Source organism: Polypterus senegalus, chromosome 1 (genome assembly GCF_016835505.1).
Source record: "Polypterus senegalus isolate Bchr_013 chromosome 1, ASM1683550v1, whole genome shotgun sequence".
In the NCBI taxonomy this organism is placed as follows: Eukaryota; Metazoa; Chordata; class Cladistia; order Polypteriformes; family Polypteridae; genus Polypterus; species Polypterus senegalus.
The window spans coordinates 31,258,528-31,285,349 of NC_053154.1; the positions used below are offsets into that span (position 1 = coordinate 31,258,528).

Sequence of the window (26,822 nt, forward strand, 5' to 3'; positions counted from 1 at the left end):
TTCCTGGTTCTGTGTAATCCTGACTTTTCGAGGAAATTTATTCTGCAAATAGATGCTAGCACTTTCGGTTTAGGAGCAGTGCTCTCACAATGCCTTTAAAGGGGTAGAGCACATCACCACATTTCTCAGCAGAATTTGTCTATTGAAAAGGATTGCTTGGTGATTAAGTGGGCGGAGGATGCCCTCCGTTACTATCTCTGGGGAGAACAGTTTACCCTGGTGACTGACCACACCCTGCTACAATGGCTGTTCAAACAGAAGGATACGAACACCCGGCTCACTCATTGGTTTATTGGTTTGCAAGCTTTTGCTTTTGATGTTCACCACTGTCACAGGGCTGCACACACCAATGTTCTTTCCCAACTAGCCGAGCTTGGTTTGGACGGTCACTTTACACCAGTGTAAACAAAGCTGAGGGGGAGATGTAAAGTTTCTAATCTCTTTTGGGACTCCCCTCACTGGGACAACACACTGAAGGGTGACCTGAAGCGCGATTACTTGGCCACTAACCTGGCCACAGCCCTGCCTGATTGCTGTGTCTGTGTATAAATAACCCTGCTGTTCCTGCAAGCTAAATTATTGAGCTTAAGTACGGAGATTCAGCCTCATGTTTTGGGGTGCAAAACCGGAACTTGGCATTTTAAGGCATTCTGTCAAATTTTCGGGTAAAATTCATTCACCACGTACACCTTTACAATGAGAAGACGAACGATCAATTGACTTGCCTCCGTGTGGATATGCTGCATTCTACCTGAGTGAATGTGCCTACCTTAAACTATTAAATATAATGAATGTGTCTGTTTACGAAAAAAACAAACTGCCACAGAGATTAAAAAAGTGACCTTAAATTAAGATGATATTTCTAATAAGGAAATTCATTGTACGAGGACTGCAGTTGACACCCCAGGATTAGAAAGTTTAGATCAATGGCAGGAATGGAATGCACTACAAGACCTGCATTAGTAACTTTTGTGATTCGGCATACTGTATAATATAAAAAGTCCCTCAGTTTTAGCCTAATACAAAGCAAACTCTGAATCTCTGAAATTAAGAGGTACCCAGAAAAACAAAAGCAAAAATCAGGCGTACCCACCCAATCTGTAAGCACGCCAAGACTTGTGGTATTCGCTTCTACTAAATGTATCAGCAAATAGGCGGTTATAATACATAATATCTGTGTAAAAATTAGTGCCACCTCTCCATAGATTATTATTAATAGATATGTATGCATATGCACATTTCTCATATACTGTATATATATATAATTACTAGCAAAATACCCGCGCTTTGCAGCGGAGAAGTAGTGTGTTAAAGAAGTAATGAAAAAGAAAAGGAAACATTTTAAAATAATGTAACATGATTATCAATGTAATTGTTTTGTGACTGTTATGAATGTTGCTGTCATCAAGGATTTGATTATCATTATTTGTTTCAAACAGGTTCGTATTTAGAGGATGTGTTGTGTTCAAGTTACATTCCGTGTTTGTCTAGTCTATCCCTCACCATCTCATCTTCGTTGTCAACCGTTGTAAAGATAACAGGTTTCATTCATCGAAGTGATCACTACCCAAATAGATACTCGTGAGTCTAAGATATTTAACAGACATTCCCGGTATTAAATTGTGGATTTGCCTGCGAATATTTAGCGGCAGCGTGTCTATGAATGTAATTTAAACTTAAACTTTACACCGTTCTTTCCTATTGATATGTCCTCAAAGGCTTGTTCAGCTTCAGAGGGTTGTTCCTCTCGTACTGCATTAATAAACAGCTCGTCTTCCTCTTTATCTGAGACACCACACATTGCATGCATGGGTTTACCTTTCCCAGCCCTGCAAACTATAGCGAAGTGGTTCGATTTACCACATTTTTTACACTGTCTTCCTTTAGCTGGACATTGACTTTTTCCACTGTGTGCTTTCTTTCCGCAGTAGCTGCACTTATGAATATGCTTGTATGCGTCACTCTCTTCATATTCTTTTGCTGCCGTCTTAATTGCGTAATGCATTTTTTGTTCAGCGCAATTTGGAGCTCTTGCCTGTTGTCTGCGTACTGCGTTCACAGTCAGTTCACGTAAGTCGCTCAGAGTACATGCATTGAAGGTTCTCAGCTGTGCTTGTGCTATCTCGTGCGATCTTGTGATGTCCACGGCTTTATTTAATGTTAGCTCAGACCCGGCACTTAAAAGTTTCTCTCGCACTTTTGCTGAGTTTGTGCCAAACACTAGTCTATCCCTGACCATCTCATCTTCGTTTGCATAAGCACAGTCCTTCACCCGCGAATATTTAGCGGCAGCGTTTCTATTGGGTTGCTGCTGACAGATGACCTTATATGGGCAGGCATTCAATTACGTGGGAGGCGTGATGATGGGGGACACAACTCCACATCACACGGCGACCGAGCTACAGGCTATGGCCATATATTTGTACATAAGTAGCTTCCAGTTATGACCGTTACACATAGAATTTCGAAATGAAACCTGCTTAACTTTTGTAAGAAAGCTGTATGGAATGAGCCTGCCAAATTTCAGCCTTCTACCTACACGGGAAGTTGGAGAATTAGTGATGAGTGAGTGAGTGAGTGAGTGAGTGAGTGAGTGAGTCAGTCAGTCAGTCAGTCAGTGAGGGCTTTGCCTTTTATTAGTATACTAGCAAAATACCCACGCTTTGCAGCGGCGAAGTACTGCCTTAAAATTTTTATTAAGAAGAAAATTAAACCTTTTTAAACTAAGGGAAAATATACCAATAATTATTTGTTAAGGATCTCTTTGTATACCACATTGTGAGTTCGGCCCTCCAGTTGTATAATGACCAAGCTGTGAGCTGAGCTTACTCTTGAGCATGCAACGTACAGTTGGCCATGTGAACAGTAATCTTGTTTCAAATCTCACAAATCTCGCTTGGATTGCTGCTGTCATAATCAGTTTGAGTTTCATGGTTTGCTTCATATCCCCGGGCCATTAATAACAATAATACAGTATATAAAATGATCTCGCGGGCCGGATATAATTACACGCCAGGCCGGATGTGGCCTGCGGGCTTTGAGTTTGACACATATTGACTAAATAGAACTTGAAAAGATATATTTTTTCAAATGTGATCGCGCAATTCAGATAGAGTTGACGCGCAGACTACAGTACATCGAGCCCGCTGCTATTGTGGTTTTGCCTGCGTGCCTCAATAAGTTACCCTCCCCTCGCTCTTACTTTTTTACCGTTCATCTAATGAATACATTGAGTATGGCTTTACCAAAACAATCATTGATCGCGAATAAAGTATCCATTATTCATAAAGCTTCAATTGGTGATCTGCCTTTCTGCATTAACCGCATATTTTTTCATATGTCTCAAACCAAGGGGATGCAAGGCTAAAATGTATCGGGAAGCGCGCGTACATACTTAGTGCATCACCTCTCGGGAATCGAATCCCGGAAGCCGGCGCTAGAGGCGAAGGCTCCACTATTGCAGCACGGCGTGTGGTTTGTCTATTTGAGCGTAGCAGTGTAATTCGGTTTTTGTTCAGCACTCTTTGGAACTGTTGCTTTTTGTCTGCGCACTGTGTCAGTTCACGTGAGCCGCTGAATATGGTTTTATATGTCACTCGCTCGCTTCTAATTGTTTCGCTGCCATCTTAATTATATAATGTATGTTTTCTTCAGTGGTTTTTGGAGCTCTTCCTGGTTTTCTACGTACTGCGTGATTACTTGGGAGGCGTGATGATGTCACACGAAACTCCGCCCCCACGACTCTCGCGCTCAACTCCATTACAGTAAATGGAGTAAAATAGCTTCTAGTTATGACCATTACGCGTAGAATTTCGAAATGAAACCTGCCCAACTTTTGTAAGGAAGCTGTAAGGAATGAGCCTGCCAAATTTCAGCCTTCTACCTACACGGGAAGTTGGAGAATTACTGATGAGTGAGTGAGTCAGTCAGTCAGTAAGTCAGTCAGTGAGGGCTTTGCCTTTTATTAGTATATATATATATATATATATATATATATATATATATATATATATATATATATATATATATATATATATATATATATATATACACTGCTCACAAAAATTAAAGGAACACTTTTTTATTGGGCCTGGCATGAAATCAATTAAACCTGTCTGATAATTTTCTGGTTGGTTAAGCAGCTGAGGTCATTGTTAATCACTTTCAGCTGTATTGGTGTTCATGGACTTAATGACAGGTGCACTAAAGTGGCAATAATTAGAAAACCCTCAAAACAGGACTGGTTTTACATGTGGAGGTCATTTCAAGTTTCTCCCTCTTGATTTTTTTTGGCTGGTTTTCCACTCGTGTTAGTTTTGGCTTGATTAATTATCTCTACTGGCAGTATGATGCGATTCCTTAACCCTACAGAAGTTGCACAGGTTGTCCAACTTCTCCAGGATGGCACATCCAAACGTGCTGCAGCAAGAAGGTTTAATGTGTCTCCCAGCACAATCTCCAGAACATGGAGGAGATTTCAGGAGACTGGCTGTTATTCTCGGACAGCTGGACAGGGCAGTAGAAGGCCCTCAACCCATCAGCAGGACCGATACCTGCTCCTTTGTGCAAGGCGGAACAGGCTGAGCACTGCTCGTGCCCTACAGAATGACCTCCAGAGGGCCACTGGTGTGAATGTCTCTACCCAAACAATCAGGAACAGACTTCATGAAGATGGCCTGAGGGCCCGACGTCCTGTAGTGGACCCTGTGCTCACTGCCCAGCACCGTGGAGCTCGACTGGCATTTGCTCAAGAACACCAGAATTGGCAAGTCCGCCACTGGCGCCCTGTACTTTTTACAGACGAAAGCAGGTTCACCCTGAGCAGCTATGATAGATGTGAAAGAGTCTGGAGAAGACAAGGAGAACGATATGCTGCCTGCAACGTCGTTCAACATGACAGGTTTGGTGGTGGGTCAGTGATGGTCTGGGGAGGCATATCCATGGAGGGACGCACAGACATCTACTGCGTAGGAAATGGTGCTCTGACTGCCATAAGGTATCGAGATGAAATCCTTGAACCCATTGTCAGACCCTACGCTGGTGCAGTAGGTCCTGGTTTCCTCCTAATGCATGACAATGCCCGGCCTCATGTGGCAAGAGTATGCAGGCAGTACCTGGAGGATGAAGGAATTGAAACAATTGAATGGCCTTCACGATCCCCTGACTTAAACCCAATAGAACATCTGTGGGACATTATGTTTCGGTCCATTAGGCGCCGCCAGGTTGCTCCTCAGACTGTACAACAGCTCAGGGATGCCCTCATACAGATCTGGGAGGAAATGCCACAAGACACCATCCGTCGTCTCATTAGGAGCATGACCGACGTTGTCAAGCATGCATACAAGCTCGTGGGGCCACACAAGATACTGAAAAGCATTTTGAGTAGCAGAAATTAAGTTTTTGAAAAATGGACTAGCCTGCCACATCTTCATTTCACTCTGATTTTAGGGTGTCTACACAATTGAGCCCTCTGTAGGCAGAAAACTTTTATTTCCATTAAAAGACTTGGCATCCTTTTGTTCCTAAGACATTGCCCTGTCGTTATTTGTATAGATATCCAACTTCATATTGAGATCTGATGTATCTAATATGTTTCTTTAAAGTGTTCCTTTAATTTTTGTGAGCAGTATATATATATATATATATATATATATATATATATATATATATATATATATATATATATATATATATATATATATATATATATATATATAGTGACAGATAGGCAGATAGTTGACCCCCTGTCCAAGACTCCAGACACCAGGAAAAAGTCCAAATGTTGACTTTATTAATTCGCCACAGTGCACAAAGCACCCTCTCCTCCACTATACTCTTATAAATCACAATCACAATAATAATAAACCAATCCACTATTCCCAGACGCATTGCCACCCTTCCACCCAGCTCAGCTTGCTGTCTGGGAGCTCCCAGAGTCCTTTTATAGTCCCTGACCTGGAAGTGTTTCAATCCCCAGTCTATGTGATCCTTTATCACTTCCGGCAGACAAAAAATCCTTTTCTTCACCCCGGAAGCACGTCATTCCCCTTGTCCTTGTGACTCGAACATACTTCCGGAGCATAGGGTAAATAACCGTTGTTCCTCCCTGCAGCGTCACCTAGTGGCCCCCATGGCATCCAGCAGGGCTGCGTATAAAAACTGCAATGTCCATGATGCCCTGCTGGTCTTCAGGGAACCTCCACTGCAGGGAGGGCTCCACCTGGCGGCTTGGGGGTATTGGCCGGGATAAATGGAAGGGAATGGAAGCAGTGTTGGGGTGGAGTCTTGGAGTTGTGGAGTCCCTAGAGAGAGATGAGTGACAGGGATCCGGGTTAATTAACGGTGCGTGATAAAAAGGGAAGGTGGTGGCCGGAAGTTCAGTTGGAGGGGCTGGAGAAAAAAGTAGAACAGCATCAGGTGGAAAAAGGGAAGTAAATGTTTTTAAGAGAGGTAGATAGAACGAAGGTAATTTGTCTTTATTATTTTAGAAGTGTCCCCGTGACCCAGACATTGGGTGGCTGTAGGGCACCGTTTATATCACGGCATATTGAATAAAAAGCCAGTCTGCATTTGGAAGACTTCCCCGGACAAGCGGCTCCTGAGTGTGTTTATTCGACGGGACATCACATTGGTGATCAGAAGTGGGATCTGGTTATTAGACAAACGAGTCGCGACAGTATGGAGATGAAACGAAGCAGCAGTCAAAGTCCGGGTGAGAGTGTATTTAAAGAAACGTTCACACTGCATATAAGTTCGCCAAGGCAGTTAGCATTCATGGAGGAGGGCAGGTTTTCAGCCTGCGTGAAGCAAGAGGGCTACTTTAAGCCTCCTTCGGAGCAGTTTGCATTTATGAGGCTGAATGCTGTTGCGCCTGCAGCGTGACCCAATGTTATGGAAGACGCTCAATTTAATGCGAGGCCGGACGGAGCGATAGGAATGAAAGAATTGCAGCGCTTCCCGAGTGTGTTGGAATTTAAACAGCGCTTCCTTTATTTAGCAAATATGTACGGATGGACGGAGGATTATGGAGAAGGACAGTTGTTGGCACATGTAGATGGAGAGGCAATAAAAATGTTGGCTGAAGGATTACGCGAAGGGTGCCGTGGCTACACAGAACTGTTATGCTGCATGGACAACATGTGGCTGAGGGCAGCTAGGGAGGTGGTGCATGTGAGTGATGAATTACAGACACAACAGATGGGTGGGACTGTATTAAAGATTGGAAGATTTGATGGAACAGGGTTTTGGAAAGCATACAACACCCGTTTTCGCATGATTGCCATGGCAAATGGCTGAAGTTTGGAGGACCAAGCTGTGCAGCTGCCTGCAGCATTGGATGGTGATGCATTGGTGGTTCTGATGGATGTGCCAGAAGATGAGCTGTTAAATGCCCATGCTTTGGAAATTGCATTGGAGCGACGGTTTGACCATGTAGAAGCTGTGACTACAGTAAGACAACAGCTGGAGCAGAGGGTTCGCAGGACAACTGAGGCCCTGGGGGCATTTGCAACAGATGTACAGTCTCTGGTGCAACGGGGTTATCCCCATTTTGACAGATCAGTGCAGGCAGAGTTGGCTAAGGAGGCATTTCTGCGGGGTTTGAGCCCACCATATTTCTGACAGCAGGTCCGTTTCGCTAAGCCTGAGACCTTGAAACAAGCTTTGTCTGCAACCCAGGAGGCAGAAGAAATACTTAAAGAGGGTTACAGCCAAGCATCTCTTGCATCAGCAGGGTCGACCAAGGTAAGAAGACCGGAAACTATCCCTAAAACTAAGGCCAAAGGTGTAGAACAAGACTATGAAGCGGTGGCTCCAGTGACTACCGTACAGAAATTAAAGAATCCTTCATGCCTAATGCACCCACGCCGCTGCTGGTACTGTGGACAACATGAACACTTGCAATGTGACTGCCCCAGTAGGACTAAACAAGAGGATTCCCAAGTAAGCATTGTGCTGCGAAACGACATGGGACCAGTGTAGGAGGGACAACGCTGGCCCCAAGAACAGTCCCTGTTGGTCAGTTGGGTGAGGGAGATTACTGTCACCTTTCAGTTTTGATTGGTGGCCATGTTATGCAAGGCACTGGTGGATACAGGGTCAACTGCATCTATTATCCATCCTGACATGTTGGATGTGGCGGTCATATGTACAGCCAATTCTAATAAGTTGATGACAGCTACAGGTGAGATGACCCCCATGTTAGGCAGAGCAAAAGTAGACATTTGTATTGCTGAGAAGCAGTGGGTGCAGGATGTCTGGGTGGCTAATGTCAACAACTCCTGTATCTTGGGACTTGATTTCTTATAAGCAGTTGGAGAGTGAATACATTTTCAGATGGGGACTCTGTATCTTCAAGGCATTGGGACACTCCCCTTGTTAGGGCACCAGCAAGGCAGAAAGGAACCACCAGTGGTGGCTCCCCAGGAAGACCATGTGCCTATTCCCACTAACATCACTGAACCCGTACCAGTAATGAAGGTTGTTCACACTGTTTGGAATGCCAACAGGAAAGGGTTATCACACAAGCAACAGCGCCAGCTCTGGCAGTTGTTACATGACTTTAGGGACCGTTTTGCTACCTCTGCAGATGATGTTGGCCAGACTCCTCTTGTGCAGCATGACATCAATACTGGGAGTGCTTCCCCTATCAAACAGCGCCCCCGCCGTATGCCACTAGCTAAACAGACAGCAGCTGAGAAGACTCTACAGGAAATGAGACAGGCCAAGATTATCGAACCCTCTGAGTCTCCCTGGGTCTCTCCTGTGGTTCTTGTCCCCAAGAAGGATGGCAAGTGGCGTTTTTGTGTTGATTATTTGTGGGTAAATGCTGTAACCATCAAGGACTCCTATCCGTTGCCTCGCATTGATAAGTCCCTGCATTTGGTGGCAGGATCAGCCTGGTTTTCATCACTAGACCTGCGCAGTGGCTATTGGCAGGTGCCGCTAACACCTGAAGCTTGACCTAAGACTGCATTCTCCACAGGAAAGGGACTCTGGCAGTTCCGAGTTATGCCTTTTGGTCTTTGCAATGCTCCAGTTACCTTTGAACAGTTAATGGATAAGGTATTAGCAGGTATGTCTGGTACTCAATGCCTTGTCTACTTGGATGATTTACTGGTTCATGGCAAGACATTCCAGGAGGCTCTGGAGTCCTTGAGGGAGAATTTGCAGAAGCTTTGTATGGCCAACCTTAAACTTCATCCTGATAAGTGCTACCTTCTCTGGAGAGGTGTCATTTCTGGGTCACCGTGTGAGTCAAAGAGGTGTCACCACTGAGTAAGATAAGGTGTCTGTTGTGCAAGAGTGGCCAGAGCCACAGGATCGAAGGCAGATTCGGGAATTTCTTGGACTGGCCTCTTACTATATGGCGATTTGTACCTGAATTTGCCACTATTGCTGCACCCTTGCATTGTTTATTGAGCCCAGATGATGTGGGTGGGTGGGAGTTGGGGGGTGGTTAACAAGCTGTGTTAGAGAGATATTAATTATAAAGAGACACGGATCACATTAAAAGGTGCACCTCCCAGCAGGCACGAGAGTGTCTATTATGGGATGTTAAAAGGGCGAAGAAGGTGCACGAGTGCCGCAATAGTCAATTCCGCATTTGTTTGATATAAGTAAGAATCAGCAGTGTACCGAGTTAAGATAAGTGTGCGTTGATGACCAGAGGTGGGTTCGTTTGCATTTAACTTGTATTTTCTGTTTTTTATATGTTAAGACGTAAAGTCGTTTACATGTACTGATTACGTTATTGATTTGGATTCTATACTGCCGGTAAGCTAGTGCTTAATTTCAGTAATACTGCCATCTAGTGGACTTTGGGTACTTTATCAATAAGTTTTATGTATTCTTTTATTGTAGACCACACATACAAATCCACCTATACCTATTCGAGTACAGGTGTATATCTCCAAATAAATGAGTTCAATTTCAATCTAAGCTGCTGTGTGGAATTCTCTGCATCATTTACCAGTGTCCTGATCGACACTCCGGAGTGAACACAATAAGTCCTGAACATACTAAAGATATAGTGGTCCTTTGTTACAAAATTTGGTCCTTCGAGCCGGAAAGTGTGTTTACAACGGAAGAAAGATGTCAGAGTATCAGTCCTACAGTAACCGTCCTCGACGCTTGACCCGTCCACCAGCCTATCTTAAAGAATTTGAAGTTCAGTATCCTGGTCAAGTTCCATTACCATCTGTGGCCCATACAGCACGCCCATCACCTGATAAGGAAAGGTATCAAGAGTATACCAATAAATACTACATCCCAATGAAGTCAACAAATCACTTTGCAGCCTCATCTCCTACCAGTCAGTACAGTTCCTATGGAGGAGAGAATAGATTGCACACTACAGTGGATCGGTGGGATGTACAAGATGTGAAAACACCTTTACTTCAAACAGAAGATGCTGATTTCTTACCACTGAGATACAACTTAGTTATTCACGACCTTGAACTTGAGAATCAACAGTTAAGACAGACTACACAGTCCATGAGAGAGGAGATCAGGCTTATGGGAGATGCAAGTAGGCATTCAAGAGCAGTTAAAAATAAATCAACAACTGCCCTCAACCCAAGGCAACTGACCCAAGATCAAGTTCCCCCCGTGCCTGCACCCAGAACTCGTATTAGATCAGCTGAGAAGATTGCCTTTAACTTTGATCGAAATACTCCACCACTACCCGCTCCGCGGCATAGACAAGTGGCAGATAAACAAGAAAAAACCTCTCTTGATGACAGTGAACCTAGTACGGGCCGAAACTTCATTCATCATAGACCATCAGGAGAGCAGCAAGCTCTTATGGTTCCAGAACCCCCAGGCATTCAATACGTATGTGAAGAATCTTCTCCTATGTATGGATCTGTAAACCATTGCTGTCCACAACCAAGTTATTTGTTGCATACTCCTATTAGACAATATCAAGATATTCGGAAGTCGGAGCCACTAGAACTGACTCAAACCTATTCAATACCTCACGAACAGCACTGTTCTTATCCTCCCATGTTGCATTCTGCTCAAACAGGACAGCAGCACAGGGTTATTAAGCAAGAAATGACGTATAGAGGTCCAAAACCAACAATTCCACATTTCAGTCATAGGGATCCCAGTGAGTTTGCCCGTCTCAGATTAGCTCTGGTGAACCTACTGCCAGAAGATGCCACCGAGCTCTTTAAATATCAGGTGTTGTTGGATCATCTGAAGCTAGAAGAGGCACGTCTAATAGCTGACTCATTTCTGAACTCGGTTACTCCCTATACAGACACAATGGCAGCATTAACAGAAAGATTTGGACAACCTCATCACCTAGCTTTGAGTAAAATAGCCACAGTTATGGACTCGCCTGATATTCAACCTGGTGATGCAGCAGGATTTGAAAAGTTTGCCCTTCAGATACAAGCCTTAGTGGGCCTACTCCAAACTTTAGGTCCAGAAGGTGATATCGAATTACGTTGTGGCTCACATGTCGCTCGTTTACTAACCAAATTACCTTCGGAGTTGCGATCATCTTTTGAAGACAAATGTGCTACCAACCGGGCACTATTTATACCCTTCTGGATCTAGCAAGATGGCTTAAATTTGAATCTTGGTGCCAAAACTATGAAGGCCAAACCAGAGGCAAAGGACACAAGGATCGAGCGATGCACAGACCAGACAACAGAAAAGATATAGGAGCTAAAACCCGACAGACCACTATCTTTCATGGCACAGAGCAGTCTTCAGTGTCACCTACTTTGACATCATCAGCATCCGTGTCACATTCTACAAGTAAGAAGCCTGAGAAGAGCAAAGTTTTCTGCCCATACTGTGATAGCACTGAGCATTACCTGAGTCAATGCTCTCAATTTCAACAGCTTAATAAGGAGCAGATAATCAACTGGATTAAAACTAAAAATAGATGCTGGAGGTGTGGACGAGCCCATCAAGCTGCTCAGTGCACACTGAAGAAACCATGTCATCTCTGTAACAGGAAGCATCTTCAAATCCTGCATGAAGTAAACGATAGATCACCAAAGGAAGAAATTTGTTTAGTGAGTTCTACAAGTGAAACTCTGTACCTAGATAAACCCAAGGCTCCAGCCGTCCTCCTTAAAATAATCAAAGTTCGTCTACAACACCAAGATGAAGTTTTAGACACTTATGCTATTCTTGATGATGGATCAGAGAGAACAATCCTGTTATCTGATGCTACCCAGAAACTAGGTCTGAAGGGAGAACCAGAGGATCTAATACTAAGGACCATTAGACAAGATGTGAAGACACTGCATGGTGCTTCAGTATCCTTCAGAATAGCTTCAGTTTCGCAACCTAACAAGAATTATCTTATCACAAGAGCCTTTACAGCTGATCAACTGAGTCTGGCAGAACACTCATACCCAATAGCAGACCTACAGCAACGATACAACCACTTAAAGGGTCTTCCACTACAACCTGTTCATAAAGCATTCCCTCTCTTGTTGATTGGAGCTGATCATCCACACTTGATCACCCCTATTGCACCTGTGCGCCTTGGACCACCAGGGGGTCCTGCAGCAGTTAAGACCAGATTAGGTGGACATTACAAGGTCCAGCGCAACTACTTAAGGAGAACCTGCAACCACAGCAATGCCTTCATATTACCCTCACCCCTTCAATGTCTGAACTTTTCAGAAATGTTGAAAGACTCTGGCAAACAGACATCATACCTTACAGAAATGAGAGACTCCTAACAAGGTCTAAACAAGATCAAGATGCCATAGATCTACTGCATGCGAAAACGATAAAGGTAATGGTAGATGGTGTAAACCGCTATGCCACACCACTGTTACGCAAGAAAGATATGCCTTGTCTACAAGCATACCAAGAAGCTGTTATGCCGAGTTTACGAAGCATTGAAAGACGTCTGTCAAAGGACTCTACAAAGGCAGCTGCATACAATGAAGAAATTAAAAAATTGGAGGAGGCTGGATATGTTGTTAAGTTACCAGCAGAAACAATCACCTCCTCTGAAGAATCTTGGTTTATTCCTCACCATCTGGTTCAGCATAATGGTAAGAACCGGGTTGTATTCAATTGCTCCTTTAAATATCATGGACATAGCCTGAATGAATACTTGCTCCCTGGGCCAGCCCTCAGTCCGTCCCTATTAGGAGTGCTCTTACGTTTTAGGGAACATCCTGTAGCAGTAGGTAGCGACATTAAAGGAATGTTTCACCAAATCCGCCTTTTACCTGCAGATAAACCTCTTCTCCGTTTTGTATGGCGTAATTTGGAAAGTAGCATTTCCCCCCTTATCTATGAATGGCAAGTACTTCCCTTTGGCACCACCTGTAGTCCTTGTTGTGCCATTTTGCTCTTCAACGACATATAATGGACAACACTGAATCAGGGATGAGATCCGATCCTTAGTTGAAAGGAACTTCTATGTAGACAACTATTTGCAGAGTCTACCATCAACCCAGAGGGCAAAGCAACTGATAGACAAACTAAGAGATCTTTTGTTAAATGGTGGATTTGACCTTCGTCAATGGACTAGCAATTTTCCCAAGATACTAGAACATCTGCCACAAGAAGCTCGTTCAATCAGTACAGAACTCTGGTTGTCTCAGGATCGATCAGATTCCACAGAATCCACTTTAGGCTTGAAGTGGCATTGTTCCTCAGACACGTTCAAGTACAAGTCTCATCCAGTGCAGAAGACAACGGTTACTATGCCACATATACAGAGTACTCGCCAGTCAGTATGATCCTTTGGGGTATATTCTTCCATTCACCACACGTGCCAAAGTCCTGGTCCAGAAATTGTGGGATAAACAAAGAGATTGGGATGACCCTATGTTGCCTGAAGATCTATTAAGAGCCTGGAATGAATGGGAAGGAGAACTTCACGCTCTGAATAATATTAGTATCCCAAGATGTTATACGCCTGTTGATATGGACTTATTCCCTATTACCAGACAGATTCACATATTCTGTGATGCCTCGAACAAGCTTATGGGTCCGTTTCTTACCTAAGAACCGAAGATAAAGATGGTAATATTCATCTTACCTTCATTATGGCCAGATCTAGAGTTGCACCAAAGCGTCGACAAACCATACCAAGACTAGAGCTGTGTGCTGCATTAAATGGAGCACAGGTAGCTAAACTCTTAGAAAATGAGCTTACTTTAACAATAAACCAAGTGGTTCTGTGGTCTGATTCCACAACTGTGTTATCCTGGCTTCAGTCTGAATCCTGCCGCTTTAAAGTATTTGTGGGAACCAGAATAGCCGAAATCCAAGAATTAACAGATCGCCATTCTTGGAGGTATGTGGACTCCAACAGGAATCCAGCAGATGATATCACACGGGGTCGAACACTAGCTGAATTGTCTGTACCACACAGATGGAATCAAGGCCCATTATTCCTTTATGAACCTGAGTCAGAATGGCCAGTAAGGCCGAATATTACGGTTCCAGAAGTTGAAGCAGAGCAACGGAAGAGTGTCTTCTGTGGTAGTATGGTGATGTCTTCTCTAATTCCTAACCCTAAGGAATACCATACATGGAGGGAACTAGTAGAAGCTGTAGTTCAAAGAAGGGGTGATCAAACTAGTCCTACCGCTGAAGACTATCGAATGTCAGAATTTCTTATCTTTCAAAATTCACAGTTAGACAGTTTTCCTGAGGAATATATGTTGCTGAAGAATGGAAAGCCTGTTCCTGCCACCAGCCGACTTCTTACTTTAGCACCAGAGTTTGACACATCATGTCAGCTTATCCGAGTTGGAGGCGATTCCGTATTGAAGAGATTGAGCAGTTATCAATTCATCCTATTGTTTTAGACCCTCACCATCCAGTAACTAAATTAATTATTCAAGAATATGATGCCAAACTTCATCATCCAGGTCGAGAGAGTGTTTGCGAATTAAGGAGAAATGTCTGGATCCTAAGAGGCAGAGAAGCAGTTCGCAAATTCCAACATACTTGCACTGATTGCCGTAAACAGAAGGCAAAGCCTCTTATCCCTAAAATGGCAGACCTACCCCTAGCAAGATTGAGGCTTCAAAAGCCTGCCTTTTTCAGCACTGGCATGGACTGCTTTGGACCGTTTCAGGTTAAGATAGGTAGGCGTTGTGAGAAGAGATGGGGCATTATCTTTAAGTGTCTCACTACCCGATGTGTGCATTTGGATGTTCTCAATAGTATTGACACAGATTCCTTCCTAATGGCACTCCGAAGGTTCATAGCTCGAAGGGGCACACCCTATGAGCTACTGTCTGACCAAGGCACAAATTTCCATGGTGGAGAGAGGGAGTTAAGAGAAACATTTTCCACCCTTAGTTCAGAGCTTCAGAAATTGCTTGCAAAGCAAAAAATCAATTTCCGTTTAACCCACCAGGAGCACCACATTTTGGTGGGCATGGGAGAGAGAAATTGTCTGTGAAGCAGGCCCTTTATACCACAGTAGGTTCACAGTCGGTGTCTGAAGAAGTACTTAAAACCGTTCTCATCGAAATAGAGGGAATCTTGAACAGTAAGCCTCTGGGGTATGTGTCATCAAACATTGCCGACTTGGACCCAGTTACACCTAATTTCCTGTTGATGGGGCGGCCTGATAGTTCTCTACCACAGGTTGTCTATCCCGTAATGAGCTGATGGGGCGGCGGAGATGGAGACAGAGTCAAGTGCTTACTGAACAATTCTGGTCAAGTTTTGTCAAATACTATCTACCCAGTTTACAGGCCAGACAGAAGTGGCATAAGGAGCCTCAAAACCTACGAGAAGGAATGGTGGTCATGCTCGTTGATCCTCAGCTTCCTCGAGCACTTTGGTTAATCGGCGAATTGTTAGAACCTCCCCAGCCCAGATGGTCATGTAAGAGCTGTAGAGGTGAAGGTGAAGGATAGACTCTATACTAGGCCTGTTGCTCGTCTTATTCCCCTTCCGGACATTGAACATCAGGACTCTGATACTAATAAATCATAAGTTTAATATTTTTTTTCTCTGTTTGATAAATAGCAAATATGCATAGCATATTTGGGGGCGGCAATGTTAGAGAGATATTAATTATAAAGAGACACGGATCACATTAAAAGGTGCACCTCCCAGCAGGCACGAGAGTGTCTATTATGGGATGTTAAAAAGGCGAAGAAGGTGCACGAGTGCCGCAATAGTCAATTCCGCATTTGTTTGATATAAGTAAGAATCAGCAGTGTACCGAGTTAAGATAAGTGTGCGTTGATGACCAGAGGTGGGTTCGTTTGCATTTAACTTGTATTTTCTGTTTTTTATATGTTAAGACGTAAAGTCGTTTACATGTACTGATTACGTTATTGATTTGGATTCTATACTGCCGGTAAGCTAGTGCTTAATTTCAGTAATACTGCCATCTAGTGGACTTTGGGTACTTTATCAATAAGTTTTATGTATTCTTTTTTATTGTAGACCACACATACAAATCCACCTATACCTATTCGAGTACAGGTGTATATCTCCAAATAAATGAGTTCAATTTCAGTCTAAGCTGCTGTGTGGAATTCTCTGCATCATTTACCAGTGTCCTGATCGACACTCCGGAGTGAACACAATAAGTCCTCAACATACTAAAGATATAGTGGTCCTTTGTTACAAGCTGTCTTCTGTAAATTGAAAGAAGCCCTTTGCGGTGCACCAATCTTGGCTCCACCCAATATTGACCTGCCATTCCTCCTTGACACCGATGCCAGTGATGTGGGCTTAGGGGCTGTGCTGTCACAGCGGCACCCAGAGGGAGAGCATGTGGTGGCTTACTATAGCCGTGCTCTCAGAAGAGCTGAGAGGAATTATTGTGTGACTCGGAGGGAGCTCCTCGCCCTGGTAGAATCTGTTAGTCACTTCAAGCACTACCTGTGTGGCCTCTCTTTTGTGGTCCGCACTGATCATGCTGCTCTCCAGTGGTTACTGTCTTTTCGAGAACCTGAGGGTCAGATTGCTCGTTGGTTGGATGAGCTTCAGACTTACCACTTTCAAGTAGAGCATCAACCTGGTGAGCAACACAAAAATGCAGATGCTCTGTCTCGACGACCCTGTGCAGATCAGGGGTGTGCCTATTGTGAGAAACGGGAGCGTCAAGATCAAAGCTGTGAGGATCCTGATAAGATTCAGTGCCAGGTTGTACCCAAGAATAGCGAGTCAGTCAGGAATGAGACTGGGCGGAGGATATCGCGCATGAATCGAGGTACGGCTGCAATTCTTGAGAGACGACCTACCAAAAATTACTGCAGGGACGCGAGTTCGAATCCCGCTCAAGGCACGTTGCCGAAAGGAAAAAAAAAACTTTCTCTTCAACGAACGGTGCTTTGAATCCTACATTGCAGTTGTAGTTTGTTTATTTTTCTTTTTTGATTAAACGAAAACTGTTTAGTGTATGATTTGTCAAGGAACACACAGACAACAAGCAAAGTTAAAAATCACACTTAAACAAACTGCCTGCCCGTTTTATTGAATCATAATTATAACAAATAATAATGCATTTCACTTCCTTATAAAGTGCCTTTACTATCGTCTGAGACGGCTGCACAGATAATCGAGAAGGATAAAATAAAAATGAAAGCACAATAAAATTTAAATAAATAATAGTGCACAGCTTTGTGTTTGTATATATTTATAACATTTGGGAAGTAATATATTCTAGTTGATGCTGACAATTAATTTGAAGTAGGTAAAATTAAATATTTGGAAATATTGCAAAGTAAACAGTAAACAGCACTTATATATATATAGCATTATATATATAGCATTGTCTGAGTATTAAAGGTGTAGGTCTACTTTATAAGCATAATTTATAACATCAATGTTAATATAGAGTATTATTATTATTCTATATTGGCCTTGATATGAACGATTTGTGAAATTAGTGTTAAGTATTAAAAAAAAAGCATACCGGTCTCTTGTTTTTACAGGTACATATATACACAGTATATATATAATTTTTACTGCAGTAATTCATTGGTCTTTATATACCAGAAAGACTTTCCAAGAGTCTTTTGTAGGAAATATGTACACATAGTTGATTTATCATTTTCAGATAAAAATGAACTCGCCCAAACAATTCAGTTTAAAGTTTTAAATTGGCAAAGATAAAGTCAAGAAAAAAAGCTTTTCACTTTCTATGATTTGTATTTTTATAATTATAGAGCACTTCATATTATTTTTAAAGCTCACTATGTAAAATTGAACTGATTATACAATTTAATGTTTATTATATTTATAGATTATTATACATGTCTTTACACTTGTTGCATAAATATTTAATAAATGTAATAAACTTAACCAAGAATGTTTAAAAATCATTCAAAAAATGTGCAGGTAAATGTAATTATATCTGCACAAACTGACATTCTTGAAGTAGGTAAAAATAAATATTTGGAAATATTGCAATATTGCAGAGGGAAATGTATATATACTTAGTGCAAAATAGCTATATGTGTTCTAGTAAACAAGCATAATTAACTATATATATATATATATATATATATATATATATATATATATATATATATATATATATATATATATATATATATATATATATATATATATATATATATATATATCTATATATATATATCTATATATATATATATATATATATATATATATCTATATCTATATCTATATATATATATATATATATATATCTATATCTAGATAGATATACACTCAGCAAAAAAAGAAACGTCCTTTGACATTCAACTGTTTTTACTTTCAGTAAACTTAATATGTAAATATTTGTATGAACACTAAAAGAGTCAACACCATAAGACATAAACTAAAAATGTTTCACAATGTGTCCCTGAATGAAGGGAGGCTCAAAATCAAAAGTACCAGTCAGTATCTGGTGTGGCCACCAGCTGCTTGAAGTACTGCAGTACATCTCCTCCTCATGGACTGGACCAGATTTGTCAGTTCTTGTGAGATGTTACCCCACTCTTCCACCAAGGCACCTGCAAGTTCCTGGACATTTCTGGGGGGAATGGCCCTAGCGCTCACCCTGCGATCCAACAGGTCCCAGACGTGCTCAATGGGATTGAGATCCGGGCTCTTCCACTGCGAGGATGATTAGCTGTCCTTCCTGTCTCCCTGTAGCGCTGTCTTAGGCGTCTCACAGTGCGGACATGGCAATTTATTGCCCTAGCCACATCAGCAGTCCTCATGCCTCCCTACAGCATGCCTAATGCACGTTCACGCAGATGAGCAGGGACCCTGGGCATCTTTCTTTGGGTGTTTTTCACAGTCGGTAGACAAGTCTCTTTAGTGTCCTGCGTTTTTAGAACTGTGACCTTAAATGCCTACTTTCTGTAAGCTGTTAAGGTCTTAACGACCATTCCACAGGTGCATGTTAATTAATTGATTATGGTTAATTGAACATGCATGGAAAACATTGTTTAAACCCTTTACAATGAAGATCTGTAAAATTATTTGGATTTTTAGAACATTATTGTTGAAATACACAGTCCTGAAAAGGGACGTTTCTTTTTTTGCTGAGTGTATATATATATATATATATATATATAATTAACTATATATATATCTATAATATGTATGCTATTCTATGGCATGATATATAATTAACTATATATATAATATATATGTATATATATATATATATATATATATAATTAACTATATATATCTATAATATGCATGCTATTTTACAGCATGTATATCTATAATATATATGCAATTCTACACAGCATGAGTAGAATCATCTGAGTATTAAAGGTGTAGGTCTGCTTTATAAGAATAATTTAGTGTTAAGTATTAAAAAAAGCATACCAATCTTTTGTTTTACAGGTACATATATATACATATATATTTATATACCAGAAAGACTTCCCAAGGGTCTTTTGTAGGAAATATGTACACATAGTTGATTTTCTCTATGATTTGTATTTTTATAATTAATGAGCACTTCATATTAGTATTTTTAAAGCTCACTCTGTAAAATGAAACTATGATTATACAATTCAATGTTTATTATACTGTATTTATACATTATTATATCTGTCTTTACACGTGTTGCACAAATATTTAGTAAATGTAATAAACTTAACCAAGAATGTTTAAAAAAATCATTCAGAACATGTGTAGGTGAACGTAAATATATCTGCACAAACCGACACTAGTGAGTAACATTTTTAGACAGTTCAAAAAGCAACGCAAATCGCGAAGCGTCTCTGTGTGCCGACTCGAAGAAGCTTTTGCAGAATACATTAACTGACAAGAGGTTGGCCCGCCCTTTCCGAGTTTTGGTAGTCGTGATTCGTCAATTCTTGGTAGCAGAGCGAGCCGTCATTGGCCAATTCTTGGTAGCCGAAACGGGCGCGATTGGTCAATTCTTGGTAGCCGATACGGGCCGCGATTGGCCCGTGCTTTCAATTCTTGGTAGAATCTTGGTAGCGGAGAGCGATCCGATTGGTTCTCGCTACCAAGAATTACCTCGACTGTCTCTTGGTCTGGAACCCCTACAGATTTTATTTTTTTCTCCAGCCTTTGGAGATTTTTTTTGTTTTTTCTGTCCACCCTGGCCATCGGACCTTACTCTTATTCTATGTTAATTAATGTTGACTTATGTTTATCTTTTATTGTGTCTTCTATTTCTCTATTCATTTTGTAAAGCACTTTGAGCTACATTTTTTTTGTATGAATATGTGCTATATAAATAAATGTTGATTGATTGATTGATTGAATGTGACCCTGAGGTCAAGAAGGTTCTCCACTGGAAAGAGGAACAGCATCGTCCCTGCTGGGAGGAAGTGGCACTTGAATCATCTGCAGTTAAGGGTCTTTGGTTCCAGTGGGACAGCTTGGTTGTGGAATAAGTGGTATTGAAATGATTTGTTTTTGTCGATTGGGGATTGAGCTCAGGTAACATTCTAGCTTAGCCAACATTAAATTAGAAAACAGCTTGTCAGAAGTGGGATTCGAACCCACGCCTCCAGGGGAGACTGCGACCTGAACGCAGCGCCTTAGACCGCTCGGCCATCCTGACTTATTAACAATAAAATAATGTGGAACCCAACTGTCGTTACTCTTTTTATAGTGATTTAGTGACAGTCAATGAAATACTTTTTGTGCGGAACACATAAATCATCGCATGCGGCATCATATGCGGAGTTTCATGGGGACATGTTCCCGAAAGGTTGTTTTAGGAGTGACTGGAGAAGCGGCTAGTAGGTTGTGTTGTGGATTTACGGAGTCGGCGTTTTTCTTTTTCTGTTTTGCTTTTATGAGAGAAATACAAGAGATTGTAAATAGTTCAAAGTCAAAGACGTTCATTTTTTTGTTGTTACAATCCTGTGTTTTTTTTTTTTCTTCTTTACTGTTTAACTAAACTGTTTTCGGACCTTTACTTCGTCCCTCTGTTTTTTCTTGTTTTTCGAACCTGACGCGGAGGTCGCTACAGTATTTTGATAATAAACGAATACGATCATTAAATCCATCTTCCCTAATGCTCACTTACACCTCGCCTGTCCTTGAAACAGAGGGACATTCTCTACTACATATATTACGGACTTGCTTACTATTTAAAATTTTGCCTGAGAAAGGTAATTTCAGCTTGTATATTTTATATTCTGTATTTTACTCTTTTACGTATGAAATCCTCCTCCTGTGGGCAAAAAAGATCCTCAAGAGGCTGTTTAAATAACTGCAAAGAGTCGTGCATGTGTCCGTGTCGCACGTGTAAACAGCCGAACATGACAAAATGTTTAATATGCAAAAATCTATTTGATAAAGTAAATAAAACATTAAAAGTGCTTAAATGTTTCCTCCAGTCCATCCATTTTTAACTCAATTATCCGGAGCAGGAAGGCAGGGAAGCTCGCTGAACAGGACTACAGCCTATCGTAGGATGAATACACAAACACACATACATATGAGGGGCCACTTTAGCAACTTCCATGTCTTTCAAAACAGTCCAGTCTCAGAACGTCATTTTAATATACTTAGGGAACTTGTTCGAAATGTTAAAGTTTTAAACGCATTATTATGATATTTAGGCTATGTTGTAGTATTATATTACGAACTATATGATATGTGACTTAGGATATGATGTAAATATGCAGCAGTATAATTGTGACTATTTTCTATGGTTGTCAAACTCCGTCCATGTGCTGCACCTGCGCAGTCTCGAGCCATTCGTTTCTTACGCGGCTTCAAGTGAATGGCGAGAGGGATGTGTAGCGCATATTAACATGATCGTCTTTATCAGTTCTCGAAACTACTGTACTGTGCACATTCAAGCTTTCTGTTGAGTTTCGAATATAACTGGCCTCGGGCACGTGGCAAAACAACGCTAAAATTTGGCTAAGATGCCTTCACTTCCATTACGATCGTAAATGTCTGACGTCACACCCACTTTCGCTGAGTTACAGAGACATTGGTGATTATAGAGCTCCTTTTAGGATCCTGAACATGTGTGACACACGAGTGGAAAAAGACTTTTGCATAATGGCATTAAACATTTGTAATAGCGATTTTCGCAATCGAAGATTATTTATTGAGTGGCATAGTCATTAATTAACAACTTTCTCCTGTCCTTTTCGTTGAAAACCAGTGTCACAGTATCAAACCTTTCTTTTCTGTATATAGACTTCAATGGAACTCTTATTCTGCCAAAAAATAAATGTTTCTCATACAAATGAACACATCCGGGAATATTAAAATGCATAATATGGCGGCGTTACATTCCTGTATATTTAAAAATAAATACATTGTATGTTTATTCGTTTTATGGGACTTTTTTTTGCGAAAACGGATTTTCATATATTTAGCACTCTGTGCCAACTCTATATATAAACGACATACACGAATCTATAAACGTATCATGTGTATACACTCTTAATAAATAAATACGTCAATTAAAAAAAAAAACTAGCAAAACCGGATCCTTTAACTTCTTTAAAAATATTAGACGATCCCATGAGTTACTGCTTTAAGTATGAGGCTCCATGGCGCCCTCCGTGCAGCAGTGAGTCGAGGTAATTCTTGGTAGCGAGAACCAATCGGATCACTCTCCGCTACCAAGATTCTACCAAGAATTGAAAGCACGGGCCAATTGCGGCCCGTAACGGATACCAAGAATTGACCAATCGCGACCCGTTTCGGCTACCAAGAATTGACCATTCACAACACGTTTCTCCTACCAAGAATTGACCATTGACAGCCCGTTTTGGCTACAAAGAATTGGCAATGACGGCTCGCTCTGATACCAAGAATTGACGAATCACGACTACCAAAACTCGGAGAGGGCGAGCAAACCTCTTGTCAGTTAATGTATTCTGCAAAAGCTTGCTCGAGTCGGCACACAGACGCTTTGCGGTTTGCGTTGCTTTTTGAACTGTCTAAAAATGTTACCCAGTAGTGTCGGTTTGTGCAGATATATTTACGTTCACCTACACATGTTCTGAATTATTTTTTTAAACATTCTTGGTTAAGTTTATTACATTTACTAAATATTTGTGTAAAGTACACGTGTAAAGACAGATATAATAATGTATAAATATAGTATAATAAACATTGAATTGTACAGTATAATCATAGTTAAATTTTACAGAGTGAGCTTTAAAAATAATAATATGAAGTGCTCTATAATTATAAAAATAAAAATCATAGAGAAAATCAACTATGTGTACATATTTCCTACAAAAGACCATTGGAAAGTCTTTCTGGTATATAAAGACCAATAATTGTTCATGAATTACTGCAGTAAAAATTATATATATACTGTGTATATATGTACCTGTAAAAACAAGAGACTGGTATGCTTTTTTTAATACTTAACACTAATTTCACAAATCGTTGATATCAAGGCCAATATAGAATAATAATAATACTCTATATTAACATTGATGTTATAAATTATGCTTATAAAGTAGACCTACACCTTTAATACTCAGACAATGCTATATATATAAGTGGTGTGTATGCTGTTTACTTGAACACATAGTTATTTTGCGCTAAGTATATAAACATTTCCCTTTGCAATATTTCCAAATATTTATTTTTACCTACTTCAAATTAATTGTCAGCATCAACTAGAATATATTACTTCCCAAATGTTGTAAATATATACAAACACAAAGCTGTGCACTATTATTTATTCATTCTTATTGTGCTTTCATTTTTATTTTATCCTTCTTGATTATCTGTGCAGCCGTCTCAGACCATAGTAAAGGCGCTATATAAGGAAGTGAAATGCTTTATTATTTGTTATAATTATGATTCAATAGAATGGGCAGGCAGTTTGTTTAAGTGTGATTTTTAACTTTGCTTGTTGTCTGTGTGTTCCTTGACAAATCATTCACTGAACAGTTTTCATTCAATCAAAAGAGAAAAATAAACAAACTGCAACGTAGGATTCAAAGCACCGTTCGTTGACGAGAAAGTTTTTTGTTTTTCCATTCGGCCATGTGCCTTGAGCGGGATTTGAACTCGCGTCCCTGCAATAATTTCTGGTAGATCGTCTCTCAAGAATTGCAGCCATAGCCCAGCAAAGTAGTGTTGGGTCTCTGTGGCACTTCGTGCTTTGCTTAGTTCCACTCATTAGCATTTGCTGTTTACTGCTAGCCAGCACTGACCTAATGAATTGTTGCTCATTTTACTGATGTTTCATTTATTTGCAGATAGAAGTCCTTGGGAGGATCACTCATTAATGCCAAACTAGGATGGTGACCATACGACTGTTTCAATATATACAGAATTGCTTCTTAACCGATTGTATTGTTCTGTGCTATTCATTAATTTGTTGAAATGTATTTTCTTAATTAGCTGTCTGTTTAATTCTGCTCTCCCAACTTTGAATACAATTCTTTCCAAACAGGTTATACAGATGTTGGGCAGGTGTTTTTGAAACATATCCTATAGTCATTGAAAACAAGGCTGGAAGAAGCTTTGGAATGGACCATTGCAGGGAGTGTTCTAATTGTGTTTAAGGGGATTTTTCTCCAGGTACTTAAGTTTTCCCTTACATGTTAGTGATCTAACACATTGAAATAGTGAGAGTCAAATATGTCACTGGTCTATGTGTGTGATATTTAAACAAGGTTTTTTGGGGGGAGTTTTTTATTGTTATCTTAGAGAGTTAATGCTGGGAGGGCTATCAAAAAACAGGGCCTGTTTAAAGCCCATTAAAGGCATTTCTTTTGTGATTTTGAGCCATACAACAAACAATTTGTTATTGTAAACAGGGGAACTATCATTCCATCCATTATGTATGTGTATTTTTATGTATGTATTTATATATTTTAATTTAAAGAGCCTTGGTGAAAAGCCAAATTCCCCCTGGAACAAATGATCTATCTATCTATCTATCTATCTATCTATCTATCTATCTATCTATCTATCTATCTATCTATCTATCTATCTATCTATCTATCTATCTATCTATCTATCTATCTATCTATCTATCTATCTATTTAATTATAATGTTTCATTTTTAATTGTATTACCAAATTGACACAATGCATTGTATTAATGTCATATACTCAAATGTTTTATGGTCATTTGTAAAAACTGCATTTCAGTTTTTAACTCTGCTGTGTTCCTTGATGACCTTCTTAATCTTTTGTTTCAATTGAGTAGCCATTTTTAAATCTCATACAAAGGTCAGCAATGGTGGAATTGAAAACAAAAAATACTTTATGCAGTGGCTAACGAGAAATGACTAACTTCTATGAATAGAAGATTCATTTTTCAAAGGGGCTGAGTTTATTAAGACAGTTCAATTCAGTGTTGTAGGGTCTTGTCATTCACTCATATTTTACTGCATATACAGTAGTGGGCTTTGGAGTGTATTTGATCAGTTGACACAGTTCAGGATGAGAGTACATTGACAATGTGACAGACAATACAGGGGAGTAAATAACAATACAGGAATTATACATGTAGCTAAAACTGCATGACTAGCGAGCCTTATATGGCAGGATCGTTAGCTTGAGCTTGTAGACCTTTTTCTCACAAATCAGACATGAAAGAGTGTTAAGCTACGAAGGCATGAGAATGCTGGGCAAATACATGATATTTAAAGAGATTTGCTTGTATACTTTAGGGTTTAAGAAACTCCTATAACGTTCTAGCTTAACCATCATTAAATTAGAAAACAGGTTGTCAGAAGTGGGATTCGAACCCACGCCTCCAGGGGAGACTGCGACCTGAACGCAGCGCCTTAGACCGCTCGGCCATCCTGACTTGAAAGTACCCTCTTCAAGTGGAAGGAAATCACATTCAGTACTATAAATCATTGTAGTATGGTGACATTCTATAGAATATTTTTGGAGGAATGTCCCCCATAAAGATTCTCAGAAAGTTACCAGTATTCACCGGTACGCTATCAATGGACGCTGGTACGATTAAATTTCTATAGTTGTGTTACACTGACAATAGATCTGAAATGCTGGGGTGGGTGGCGTTTGGTGAGTCTGTCCTCTTAAAGTTTCGAGCAGCCATATACTGTCCATCGACACTTGATTGAAAAGCTGGGATGAGGAGTGAGTGTATTAGTCGAGGTATAGCTGCAATTTTTGAGAGACGATCTATCAAGAATTATAGTAGGGATCCCGCTCTTGGCACATTGCTGAATGGAAGACTATATCTCTAAAATGTATTTAAAAAAAAAACAAAAAAAACTATCTCTTCAACGAACGGTGCTTTGAATCCTACATTGCAGATGTAGTTGTTTATTCTTCTTTTTTGATTAAACGAAAACTGTTTAATGAATGATTTGTCAAGGAACACACGGACAACAAGCATAGTTAAAAATCACACTTAAACAAACTGCCTGCCCATTCTATTGAATCCTAATTATAACAAATAATAAT

General features: G+C 40.5%; 2 non-coding genes across 2 annotated transcripts; both read right to left on the reverse strand.

The window, feature by feature from the left end:
• Nucleotides 1-20,912: 20,912 nt before the first annotated feature.
• Nucleotides 20,913-20,995, reverse strand: trnal-cag. Its single transcript has one exon. It is a non-coding gene; the product is annotated as a tRNA-Leu (tRNA).
• A 5,115-nt stretch (nt 20,996-26,110) lies between these two features.
• Nucleotides 26,111-26,193, reverse strand: trnal-cag. The gene has a single exon. It is a non-coding gene; the product is annotated as a tRNA-Leu (tRNA).
• Between the last annotated feature and the right edge of the window lie 629 nt (nt 26,194-26,822).